This window comes from Narcine bancroftii, chromosome 4 (genome assembly GCF_036971445.1).
Source record: "Narcine bancroftii isolate sNarBan1 chromosome 4, sNarBan1.hap1, whole genome shotgun sequence".
In the NCBI taxonomy this organism is placed as follows: domain Eukaryota; kingdom Metazoa; phylum Chordata; class Chondrichthyes; order Torpediniformes; family Narcinidae; genus Narcine; species Narcine bancroftii.
In genome coordinates, this window is record NC_091472.1 from 217,718,594 (window position 1) to 217,730,743 (window position 12,150).

Here is a 12,150-nt window from a genome sequence, read left to right on the forward strand (position 1 = left end):
TTACTCTTTTCACGTCAGTGCCATCAATGTAGACGGGGTGTGGACACTTCGCCTCTCCTGAAGTTAGTGATCATCTCTTGCCACCAGACTTGGAATCTCATTCCAGTATTCCATCTCAGTGTTATTTGATACCTGGCCAACTACTGCAGTGTTGTTGACATATTTGAAGATGGGGTTTGAGCAGTATTTGACTGTACAATTGTGGAAGTAGAAGGACTGTAGTTAGGGTCATCCTTGTGGAGCCCTGAGGTTCTGAGTGATTGTGGAGGAGATGTTGTTATCCATCTTTACTGATTGTGGTCTGTTAGGCAAGAAGTCAAGGATCCAGCTGTAGAGCAGGCACTGAAGCTGAGATCCCAAAATTTGGGAATGAACTTGCTCAGGACTATGGTATTGAAGGCACAGCTGTGGTCTATGAATACTGGTCTAGCATGAGGGTCCTCAGGGTCCAAAATGTTCCAGGTTTGAGTTGGGAGCCAGGAGATCTATTTGGATGGTGGCAGTTGAAGGGAATCAAGGCAGTCTAGTAGTAAAGAGTTGGTATGAACCGTGAGTAGCTTCCCAAAGCCCTTTAATGATGGTGGATGTCAGAACCACCAGTCGTTAGTTATCTAGTCCTATTATTTGTCTTTTTCTTTGGTACTGGTATGAAGATGGCCTTTTGCTGAGAGAGATTAAAGATATCCATGCAATGATGTGGGTAGGAAGGATGAGAAGGTCCTGCAAAGAGGCTTAGGGAGTAAGGTGCAAAATTGAAGGACAGGACCTCCAGGATTCCAATCTCAGGAATGCTCTCCATGCCACATGCTAGTGAGGCTGGAAAGAGGAAGTTAATTCAGCTAAATACATGGCACAGGAGGAAGGACTTTATGTTTCTGGACAATTGGGCTCTATTCCAGGGAAGGTGGGACCTGTTCTGACGGGACGGTTTGCACATGAACTGGAGGGAAACTAACATCCTTGCAGGAAGGTTTGCTAGTGCTGCTCTATCGGCACGTGGGATTACAACATTAGTGAGACTTAGTTTCAGGAAGGGCAGGACTGGCAGCTCAATGTTCCAGGGTTCCATTGTTTCAGATGTGATAGAGGGAGAGGGAGATGAAAGTGGGAGAAGTGGCATTGCTAGTCAGGGAAAATATCACAGCTGTGCTGAGACAGGACAGCCCAGAGGGCCTGTCCACAGAGGTCATACGGGTGGAGTTGAGAAATGGGAAAGGTGTGACCACATTGGTTGGGTTGGATTATAAACTGCCCAATAGTCAGAGAAAATTGGGGAGCAGATCTGCAGAGAGACAGCAGACCAATAAGAAACAGAACGCTGTGATAGTAAGATATTTTAACTTTCCACATATTTTAAATATCTCTGCTAGAGCCCCTGCAATTTCTACACTAGTCTCCCTCAAGGTCCGAGGGAATATCTTGTCAGGCCCAGGGGATTTATCTACCTTTATTTGTTGTAAAGCAGCAAGCACCTTGTAAGTGCTGGACGCAAATCTGTGGACATTTAGTGACTCTGTGGGGACACCCTTTTGCTTCTCTTTCTCTGATTGTAAAATGCACTTCAGGCAATTTCTGCCGATGGTGAATCTGTCTGCCTTACAACAGGCAAAAGCAATTTCATGCAATAGGACATTGTTTCATTACAATAATAAATTGAATCTTTAATCTTGAGCAGTGGTTCTCAACCTTTTTCCTCCCACTCACATCCCATTTTAAGTAATCCCCATGCCATCCGTGCTCTGTGATTAGTAAGTGATTGTTTAAGGTGGGATGTGGGTGGGAAGGGAAGGTTAAGAATAATTGCTGTAGACCCAATTATTATTGAATTATATGGCTTGAGAAAAATTGTCACTGGCCCATTTCCTTTGGAGTTAATGAAACTGTGCACATAATGAGTCAATGAGGTACGATTAAAATAGTGCTTTTTAACCTTTTTCTTTCCACCCATACACCACTTTAAAGAATCCCTTACTAATCACAGAGCACCTATGGCATAGGGAATACTTAAAGTGGGATGAGAGTGGAAAGAAAAAGGTTGAGAACCACTGCATTAAAAGTAATAGAGTGGACAGCTAACAGATAAAGTAAACATCTGCAGCTCTGCTTGAATGGCAGTGAAAATTTAAAAAAAAACTAATGCGAGAAGGCAGATCTGTGAATTTCTACATCACCTCATTGGAAGACCAAAGGACAAAGCTGAAACAACTACTATCATTATTTCTCGGTAGTCCAGAATGGGCGATCCAGTTTGACTTCTTCCTGAAGTCCATAGCATCATATATGTAAGTTTTGTGGTAATTCAATTCAGAACACATAATTTCATGAAACAACTCAGAAGCCACTTTCAGGTGGAATCGCGTGGAGAATGCGGCTCCAGAGCAGGCTGCAAGTGTCTGGAGATTGGGACTTGACAATATCCAGGATCTCACTGAAACATTTTTCATGTTGAAAGGCACTGACAGAGAAGATGTGGAAAGGTTGTTTCCAGTGGTGCAAGAGTGTGCAACAGGAGAGCACAACTTTAGGATTGAAGGGTGTCTACTTAGAACAGAAATACATTGGAATTTAGTAAATCTGTGAAATTTGTTGCCACAGGTAGTTGTGGAGGCCAGGTCATTGGGTGTATTTAAGGCAGAGATTGATGGGTTCTTGATCAGCCAGGGCATCAAAGGTTATGGGGAGAAGGCCGGGTAGTGGATCAGCTCACGATTAAATGGTGGAGTAGTCTTGATGGGCTGAATGCCTATTTCTGCTCCTATGTCTTATGGTCTTGTACTGGTCCAGAACTAGCTGTGCTTTGAGCCAAATTATTCCAATTCAGGTAATATGACATTTGCTGAATGATGTGGAAAATTGTCCAGTTATGTTTTGCACAAACATTTAAACTGTCTAATTACTGTTGCATTTATCTACTTTCAATCATTATCAAGATGATGGAAATTTTTGGAAACGCATTGAAATGGCACCTGCCCACCAATAAACTGTTGGGCGCTGTTGAGTTTGGGTTTCTCTGAGGCAGCTGGAATTAAACGGTTGAAATATGAAAAAAGACAAGAATTCCAGTGAAGTGAGGGTAATTTGGACATGGCATCAAGGAGTCTTATTAAAACAAAAGTCAGCGTGACAGGGGAAAACTGTCTGAAGTTATATCTAGCTGAGAGAAGATATTTGAGGTTGTTGCTGGATAAACATTTTGCCTCAGATCAGGATTACAGGAGTTCCTCCAATAATGTGGGAAGTCATAAATCTTTGACCTCTTTTAAGACCAGAAGAAATAGCAGCAGATTTAGGTCTTCTGGCCTGTCGAGTCAATTCTACCATTTGAATCATGGTTAATGTATTTTTCCATTCAACCCTGTTTTCCAGAGTTCTTCCCATAACCTTTAACACCCTGACTAATTAAAAACCCACCAACCTCCATTTTAAATATACCCAATTACTTGGCCTCCACAACCATTTGTGGTAACAAATTCCACAGATTCACCACCCTCTGGCTGAAGAAATTTCTCCTCAATTTGTTCTAAAGGGACATCTTTCATGCTGAGGCTGACCACTCTGGTCCGAGACTCTCCAACCACTGGAAACATCTTCTTCACTCTCATTCTAACCAGCCCTTTCAAAATCCTGTCTGTTTTGATGAGAACCCCTCTCATTCTTCTAAACTCCAGCATGTACATGCCCAGAGTCATCAAATACTTCTCATATATTAACCCTCTGATCCTTGGGGTTATTCTCATAAATCTTCTCTGGACCCTCTCCAATCCTTCCTTTCATATAGTTTCCTTTCAAACTAAAGGATTGGATTGGTAAATACTGAACCGTTTTAACCTACTGAAGCAAGGGACACAGATTGCAGCAAATCATGGAGCAGATCATGGGAGCCACGTAGGAAGTCATCAGAAGAAGGCAGAAGCGTGCAAAGTGGGCTGGCATCGAGGATGGCCTAAGAGATAAATCCTTCAGACAATCTTAATCTCAAATATAGGATCATTGGAGAAGAAAATGGATAACCTGCGAAGTACCTGAACCAGAGAAAACTACAGGGCTGCTGGGCTCTGATGATTACAGAAACGTGGCTCCTGGACTCCATTCCAGACAACAGTGATCCAGCCAGATGGCCTTATCTCCTTCAGAGCAGACAGAGACGCTGCTGCTTCTGGCAAGACCTGAGGAGGGGGATTGTGCATTTATATCAGTGAGAATTGGTGCACAAATGTCTCTGGTGTGAAGACCTTCTGCTCAGCAGAGATAGAGTAACTGCTGGTGAAATGCAGACCCCTCTACCTTGTCAGGGAATTCTCAGCCACGGTGATTGCCTCAGCTTAGGTTCTGCCTTCAGCTCATGAGGGTGAAGCCATGAAAGCTTTATGGTGGCATCTGTGAAGCCCAGACGCCCCAGCCTGATGGTGCCATGATTGTAGATGGTGACTTCAACTACCCCAACCTGAAAACGGTCATACCACAGTTTCAACAGCATGTTAAATTCACCACCAGAGGAGAGAACATCCTGGATCAGGTGTGCATCAACGTCCCTCGTGTATACAAGTCCCTCACCACCATCTTGGTTACTCAGATCATGTATCCATCCTGCTAATCTTGGAACCCTAGCATACAGTACACTGACAAAACAAACTAAGCTAGTTCGCAGGGAGATCTGGATGTGGCAGGGTTGGGGAGGGGGGGTGTTGGTAGAGAGGTAGGCCACAGCAGCACTACAGGTCAGCTTTGAGACAACAAACTGGAGATGTTTCAAGGAGGTGATCACCTGTAATAGTCATGTAACCATTGAAGAGCGCACAAGCTTAGTGACTGGCTACATCAGCAAGTGAATTGAGGATGTCACCAAGATCAAATGCTTCACAACCAGGGCAAACCAGAAAGCATGGTTGGTTGCAGAAGTTCGGGCACTTCTCAGAGCTCAAGATACTGTCTTCAACACAGGCGACAAGATGGCATTAAGATCAGCCAGGGCTGAACACACCTGTGCAATCTTGGAGGCAAAGCTAGGGTACATACAGCTGTGCAACACTGGTGACAAAAGCCCCAAGTGACAAAAGATCAAGACCATAATAGATCACAAGTCAACCTTACAAATTAAGGTAAACAATGCCACCCTTCCAAACAGGCTGAATATCTTTTACGCTTGGTTCAAGGATGATGCTGAAGAATCAGAATTTATTGTCATGAACATGAAATTCGGTGATTTGAGCCAGCATCACAGTGTAACCATTCATACTATAAACCATCTTACAACAATAAATATTAAAAAAATAAAAACAATAGTGTGAGAAAAGTAAGGCAGTGACTTTAGTTCATTGATTTTTGAATCTATTGGCAGCAGGGAGGAACCTGTCCTTGTGCCTCTGAGTGTTCATCTTTAGGCTCCTGTACCTTTTCCCTGATGGTAACAGAGTGGAGAGGGCATGGCCTGGGTGGTGGGGGTCTTTGAGGATAGAGGCTGCTTTTTTTAAGACACCGCCTCATGTAGACATCCACAGTGGAGTGAAGTCTGTGGTGTCACAGGCTGTGTTAACAAGCCTATGGAGCTTTTTCTTGTACTGAGATTTGGTGCCTCCAACCAATGAGGCAACCAGCCAGAATTCTCTTCTACCCAGAGAAGTTTCCGAGAGTCTTCGGTGTCATACCAAATCTCCTCAAACACCTCACAAAGTATAGTCGCTGGTAAGCTTTCTTTGTGATTGCATCAACATGGAGGCTCCAGGAGAGATACTCGGAGATGTTGATACTTAGGACTTTGAAGCTGTTGACCCTCTCTACTATTGGGGTCTCGATAAGGACTGGGTCGTGTTCCCCCAACCTCTTTCTGAAATCCACAATCATCTCCTTGGTTTTGCTACCATTGAACGCAAGGTTGTTGGTGTGACACCTCTCAATGAGCTGATCTGTCTCCCTCCTGTACGCTTCCTCATTGCTGTTTGTGATTCTGCCGACAACTGTGGTGTCATCAGCAAATTTGAGGATAGCATTGGAATTGTGCCTGGCCACACAAGTCATGGGTGTTTAACAAGTAGAGCAGTGGGCTAAGCACGCATCCTTGAGGTGCACCTGTGCTGAAAAGGCCCCCTAAATAACAGCCCCCTGCATAGCTGCAGCCGACATGAGGAGAACCTTATCCATTGGCAGCAGGACCAGTCAAATGCCTGATTGAGTACCGATGGGCTGAGCAGGCCAATTGATGAAGGTCTTTACGGACATCTTCAGTGTGCCATTGCAGCAGTCTATTATCCTCATGGGTTTCAAAACAGCCACAATCATCTTAGTACCAAAAATGTCGACAATAGCAGACCTCAATGATGATCACCCCATAGTACTTATCTCCACCATTATGAAATGCTTTCAGCATATGGTGATGGAACACATTAAAGCACACTTCCCATAGATGTTGGACCTATTTCAAATTTGTCTACACAATAAACCATTCCAGTGATAATGCTATAGCCTTGTCCCTCCACTCCATCCTGACCCACCTGGAGAACGACGCCTTATACTCCAGGCTGCAGTTCATCAACTTCAGCTCAGCATTTAATAATAATCATTCCCCTGAGGCTGGTGGAGAAATGGTTCTTGGTGGGACTCAATACACTTCTCTGTAAACTGAATTTTGGATATCCTAACAGACAGGCCACAGTCTGTCTAGATCGATAATCAAAGTACTTACACCGCAGGCCTGTATGCTGTCTTGGGTAAACTCGTACCTTTCACTTTGTTCGTTTTAGATTGGTCACAGTGTTTGAGCTACCGAAAGAAAATAGAGACACACACCGAGAGCAGTTCAGTCTACACAAATGTTTATTACAAATATAAAGCAGGTTTCAAACTACAATATGCAAGCCTGCCTAATCATACTTAACAACGCCTGGACTGGTCCCAACTGCCGAAGCGAGGCAATGACGGCACACTTGTAGTAGGCTGCCGGGGTGCCGGTAGCAGCTCCTTCACCTCCCCCGACCGGGACGTTGCTCGGACTCTAGCTGTTCTTCCTTCTTGACAAGGGATGTTCCCATCCCTCGAAGAGTCTAAACTTCAGCAGCAGGACCACAGACTTTTATACCCCAAAAACAATTAATCATGCACCCACTCCCTCTAACATTTGTCAGTCAAAATCAAAGCTGAGCATACTATTCTACAATTTAGAAGATTAATTATTATGGAGCAGGATGCTATGATATCCTGGTTTATATCGTAGATACAAAGACTTATTGAAACTTCTAAGGCTTTAGCAATACCGTGCCATCCTGCATTTAGGAAAGAACAATTAATCATGCACCCACTCCTTCTAACATTTGTCAGTCAAAATCAAAGCTGAGCATACTATTCTACAATTTAGAAGATTGATTATTATGGAACCAGGATGCTATGATTTCCTGATTAATCTCGTAGATACAAGGACTCATTAAAACTTCTTGAGCAAGACAGGTTGTGACCAATATATCAATTTCAGAGTGTCGTATTTGACAACTGCTTTCCCTGGGCCTCACGGTGGAATTCCATTTCAAAGTGTATCTTCAGATAAATCCCCATGGCTGAGTTTAATTACATCTGCTAATTCTGAAAGTAAGGTGACCTGAGTGTGGCCCCAGCGTTGTCAGTTTCACATAAGCAAGGAAGCATCTGAGCACATGGTTTTAACCCTCCATTACATATGCTCAGCCCACTCCTGTTCACGCTACTGAGGAACAACTGCATTGCCAGATCCAGCTCAAATGGTGTCATCAAGTTTGCAGATGACACAACAGTAACTGGCCTCATCACCAACAACGATGAGTTGAACTACCGAGAAGAGGTGGAAAATCGTGAGATATGGTTCGAGAGTAACAACCTGAGACTTAAGGTGGACAAAGTGAAGGAGATAGTGGTAGACTTCAGGAGGATCAGGAAAAACTACTCCCCACCACACGTTAATAATTCAGTAGTAGAAAGAGTAGGGAGCATGAAGTTCCTTAGATGGGCCTATCTCCAAACTTGTCAGGAAGGCGCAACAGCGACTGCACTTCCTGAGAAGACCGAAGTGGGTGAGGCTACCGGCCACCGTGTCAACCTTCTACAAGAGCTCTATTGAGAGTGTCCTGGGAGGGTGCATCATAGTGTGGTATGGTCGCTGCAGAGAATTGGATCGGCAGTCAATCCACAAGACCATGAGTGGCAGAGAGGATCACTGGGGTCTCCCTCCCACCCGCCTCCCCATCCCCATCAATGTGATCTACCAGACTTGTTGTCTGAAGAGGGCACTAAAAATAATTGAAGACCCCTACCACCCCACACACAGCATCTTTCAGCTGCTCTAGGTTGGAAAAGAGATACAGGAGTATCCGAGCCTACACCACCAGTCAGAGAAACAGCTTCTTTGTGCAGGCAGTGAGAATGAACATCCAAAAGAACTGTTCACACTAACCATCCAAGAGTCTCATATTTATTTGTTTACATTTGTCCTGCATGTGTATTGTTTGTCTGTATGTGTGTTATGTCTGGTGTGTGCCTGCATGTTTTGCACCGAGGACCAGAGAATGCTATTTTGTTGGGTTGTTCTTGTACAATTGGATGAGAATAAACTTGAACTTCTGAATGTGAACTTGTGATCTAGGGCCCAGAGCTACTGACACCACTCCAAATGTGGTCTAATGAAAACCTTATTAAGCCTCAGCTTAATTTGTTTGTTTTTATTTGTTTTTACATTCTAGACCACTCGATGTGAAAGTTAACATTTCATTTGCCTTCCTTACAATGGACTTAACCTGCAAATTAACCTTCAGGGAATCTTGCACTCAGAATCCCAAGTCCTTTTGGACCTCCATTTTTTGAATTTTTTTCCCCATTGAGAAAATAGCTGGTCTTCATCCCTTCTGCTCAACGGCATGACCATACTTCTCCCCACAGTGTTCTGCCCTCTGCAGACTCTCTACTTCCTCAAAACTACCCTGCACCTGTCTTCATCTCATCCACAAAGCCATCAATTCCATCATCTAAATAATTTACATACAATGTGAAAAGTAGCAGACCCAAATGCCCACCCTTTTGAGACACCACTAGTCACCACCAGCCAGCCAGAAAATACCACCCTTATTCCTATTCTCTGCCTCTGCCAGTCAACCAGTTTTCTATCCATGCTCATATCTGTCCCATAATTCCCTGTATTCCTATCTCATTCAACAGTCTTATGTGTGGCTCCTTGTCAAATGCCTTCTGGCAATCCAAATCAACAAGAGTCCCTGATTCTCTTTTGTCTGTCCTGCTCGTCACTTCATGAAAGAACTCCTTGTCAAGCAAGATCTCCCCTGAAGAAATCCATGCTGACTTTGCTCTATTTAATCTTGAGCTTTTAAGTACCCTGAAACCTCATCCTTAATATGAACTCAAGAATCTTGACTAGATTGACTAGTCAATCTTCACTGAAGGTTGACTAACAGGCCTATAATTTCCTGCCTTTTGCCTCTCTCCCATCCTAAAGAGTAAAATGGCATTTACAAATTTCCAGTCCTCTGGAACTCTGATTCCTGACTCTCGTGAGGTTTGAAAGATCACTACCAGTGAATTGATGACCACTCCAGATACCTCTTTAGAAACCTGGGGTGTAGTCCATCTGGTCTAGGTAAAAGTGACTACACTCACTTTTGGACTTCAACTTACAAACATGATCAATGATGAGAAACTATATAAATATTTTCCTTGAGTTTGGTTTGCAAATTGAAGTTTCTTGATGAATAAAAATTTAAAAACACAAATGAAGCAAATCCAAGATAAAACACAATAATGTGGAAACTAGTCAGCATATCAGACAGCAGGTGAAAGTTCATCAGCATGAAACTTTAACTTTGTTCCCTGTTCACAGATGTTGCCTGGACTGCTGAGTACCAAAAGATTTTCAATGTGGCTATTTTTGCAAAGAATGATCCAACAAAAGAGCATTATACTAACAAAGATCAACTTAATCAGTTAACTTGTTAAAATATTAAAAAGGCAATTGAGAAATAAATGCTCAATGTTTCTCAAAAATAACAATGCAGGAAAATTTATGTTTATTTTTCAATCCTACAGGCATATAACAAATGCAATTACATACCATGCTGACAAAAATTATTTGCAATTCACTAGATCACTTATACATCATAACTCTGTAAGGTTTCTTTTGTGCAGCTTAAAGGATAAAGGAGTAAACAATTGCTTGATGCAGGCACTTGGGAGCTGAGAAAATCAGAATGGAACATAGAAATCTCCAGCACAGTACAGGCCCTTCAGCCCACAGTCTCGTGTTGACCAAATAACCTATTCTAACCACTGCCAAGAATTTCCCTATTGCATAACCCTACATTTTTCTCAGTTCTATGTACCTATCTAATAGTCTCTCGTAAGATCCTATTGTGCCTGCCCCCACCACCATTGCTGGCAGCACATTCTAATCACCAACCACTAGGAAAACGTGCCTCTTACATCCCCCCTGTACTAACTGCCAACTGCTTTAAAACTCTTCCCTTCGTGTTAACCGTTTCAGCCATGGGGAAAATGCTTCTGGCTTTCCAAATGATCATCTTATAGATTTCTATCAGGACACCCCTTATATTCAGTCACTCCAAGTTCACTCAACCGATCAGGATAATGCATGCCCTCCAATCCCAGCAGTATCCTTTAAATCTCCTCTGTATCTTCTCCACATCCTGCCCGTAATTAGTGACCAGAACTGAACTCCCACAGTTTGAGCATCGCTGTTGACCTCAAACTCACTTCCCAGGGGCAGCTGGACAGCTTTCCACCAGGACCGACCAGCACCCTACACTTTTTCTGCTCTGTTGCATGATCAGCTACAGGAAATGTTCAGAGGCAGGTGTGAAGCAGAACAGATACATGCACATGTACCAAACCCCATGGGACTAAATGCGGGACCAAGAGTAATGGGGTGTTACATTTCCACCTCCCACTCATCCCATCATATATACTCCTCCATGACATGTACTTTTCTTTGGTCGAATGGGAAAATATTTCAGAAGATTTTCATCAAAAATATTACCTGTATCTATTTGTTTAAATCCTGATGATTAGAATATTTTTGTAATAGAGAAATGATAAAGATGTACATTTATTGTGAGGCAGAAATGCTAAAGGATTATGATTTGATTAGAATTCCATTCTCTTTGCAGTTATATTTCATGGTGCTTTTCACTTTCACAGGATGCTACAAAAGCTCAACTGTCAATCCAACGTAAACAAAGGAATCAGACAATTTATGCACAGTGGTGTCTGTCAAACAAAACCCCTACTCTATATTAAATTACATCCATGATTATGTTTGAGTCTCTAATTCAGAGACAAAATTCATCTTGGAGCTAAGCTTGACAACTCTTCAAACTCTATAAAATCATCGGAAAGTGTCCACTGAAGATAGTGACTTTCAGGCTATTTCCTAATAAATTTGCCATAATAATGTTTCTGTGATTTGCAGTTGAATATAAAGCATTTGTACCCATCACAGAAAATCCTAGATGTTCTTAAAATGTTTTAATGTAGAAAATACACAATTCACTGTACTGACTTTACAAACTATAAAAACAATATTCAATTTGCCCTGAATCCCAGGGTTAAATTTGAAGTTTGTGGGAATCACTTTCTAGAATCATGACTTGCTCAAAGCAAAGATCATTCTGATTATTGAAAGAAAATGATCCCCATCTCAGGGCACTGCAGCAAGAGGTCCTTGGGTCACTGCTCACAGCTTCATGAATGTCCTTCGCTTCAGAGTAGAAATGTTTCGGTAGCCTCTGGTGGGTAGCTTAGCTCTCAATGTTCCAAAGCCTTTCCACCATCTACATGAAACAAATGTGACAGAGCAATCCACCTTCCTGAGTGATTGCAGGTCCAACAGCATTTAAGATATTTCCAAAACAAAGTTGCCCATTGTACAGGCACTGCATCTGTCATCCTGAACATCAATGCCATGAATGCAATTTTTGGCATTTACAGAATGCACTGCAATTACCTCAAGTTCAAGTTTATTATGATCATACAATTGTATAAGTACAACTGGATGAAAGAGTGTTCTACTGTCCTCTGTGTAAAACATGCAAATGCATATATAGACACAGCACACATATTTATAAGTGATTTACATGCAGGATATATATTAAAAAAAATCTATTGTAA

At 42.5% G+C, this 12,150-nt stretch overlaps 1 protein-coding gene across 4 annotated transcripts in view; it reads right to left on the reverse strand.

Annotated features, from left to right (window-relative positions):
- The window catches only part of LOC138761591 (sperm-associated antigen 16 protein), an 879,716-nt gene that overhangs the window by 525,338 nt on the left and 342,228 nt on the right, over positions 1 to 12,150 (reverse strand). The gene's annotated exons all lie outside the window — the stretch shown is intronic.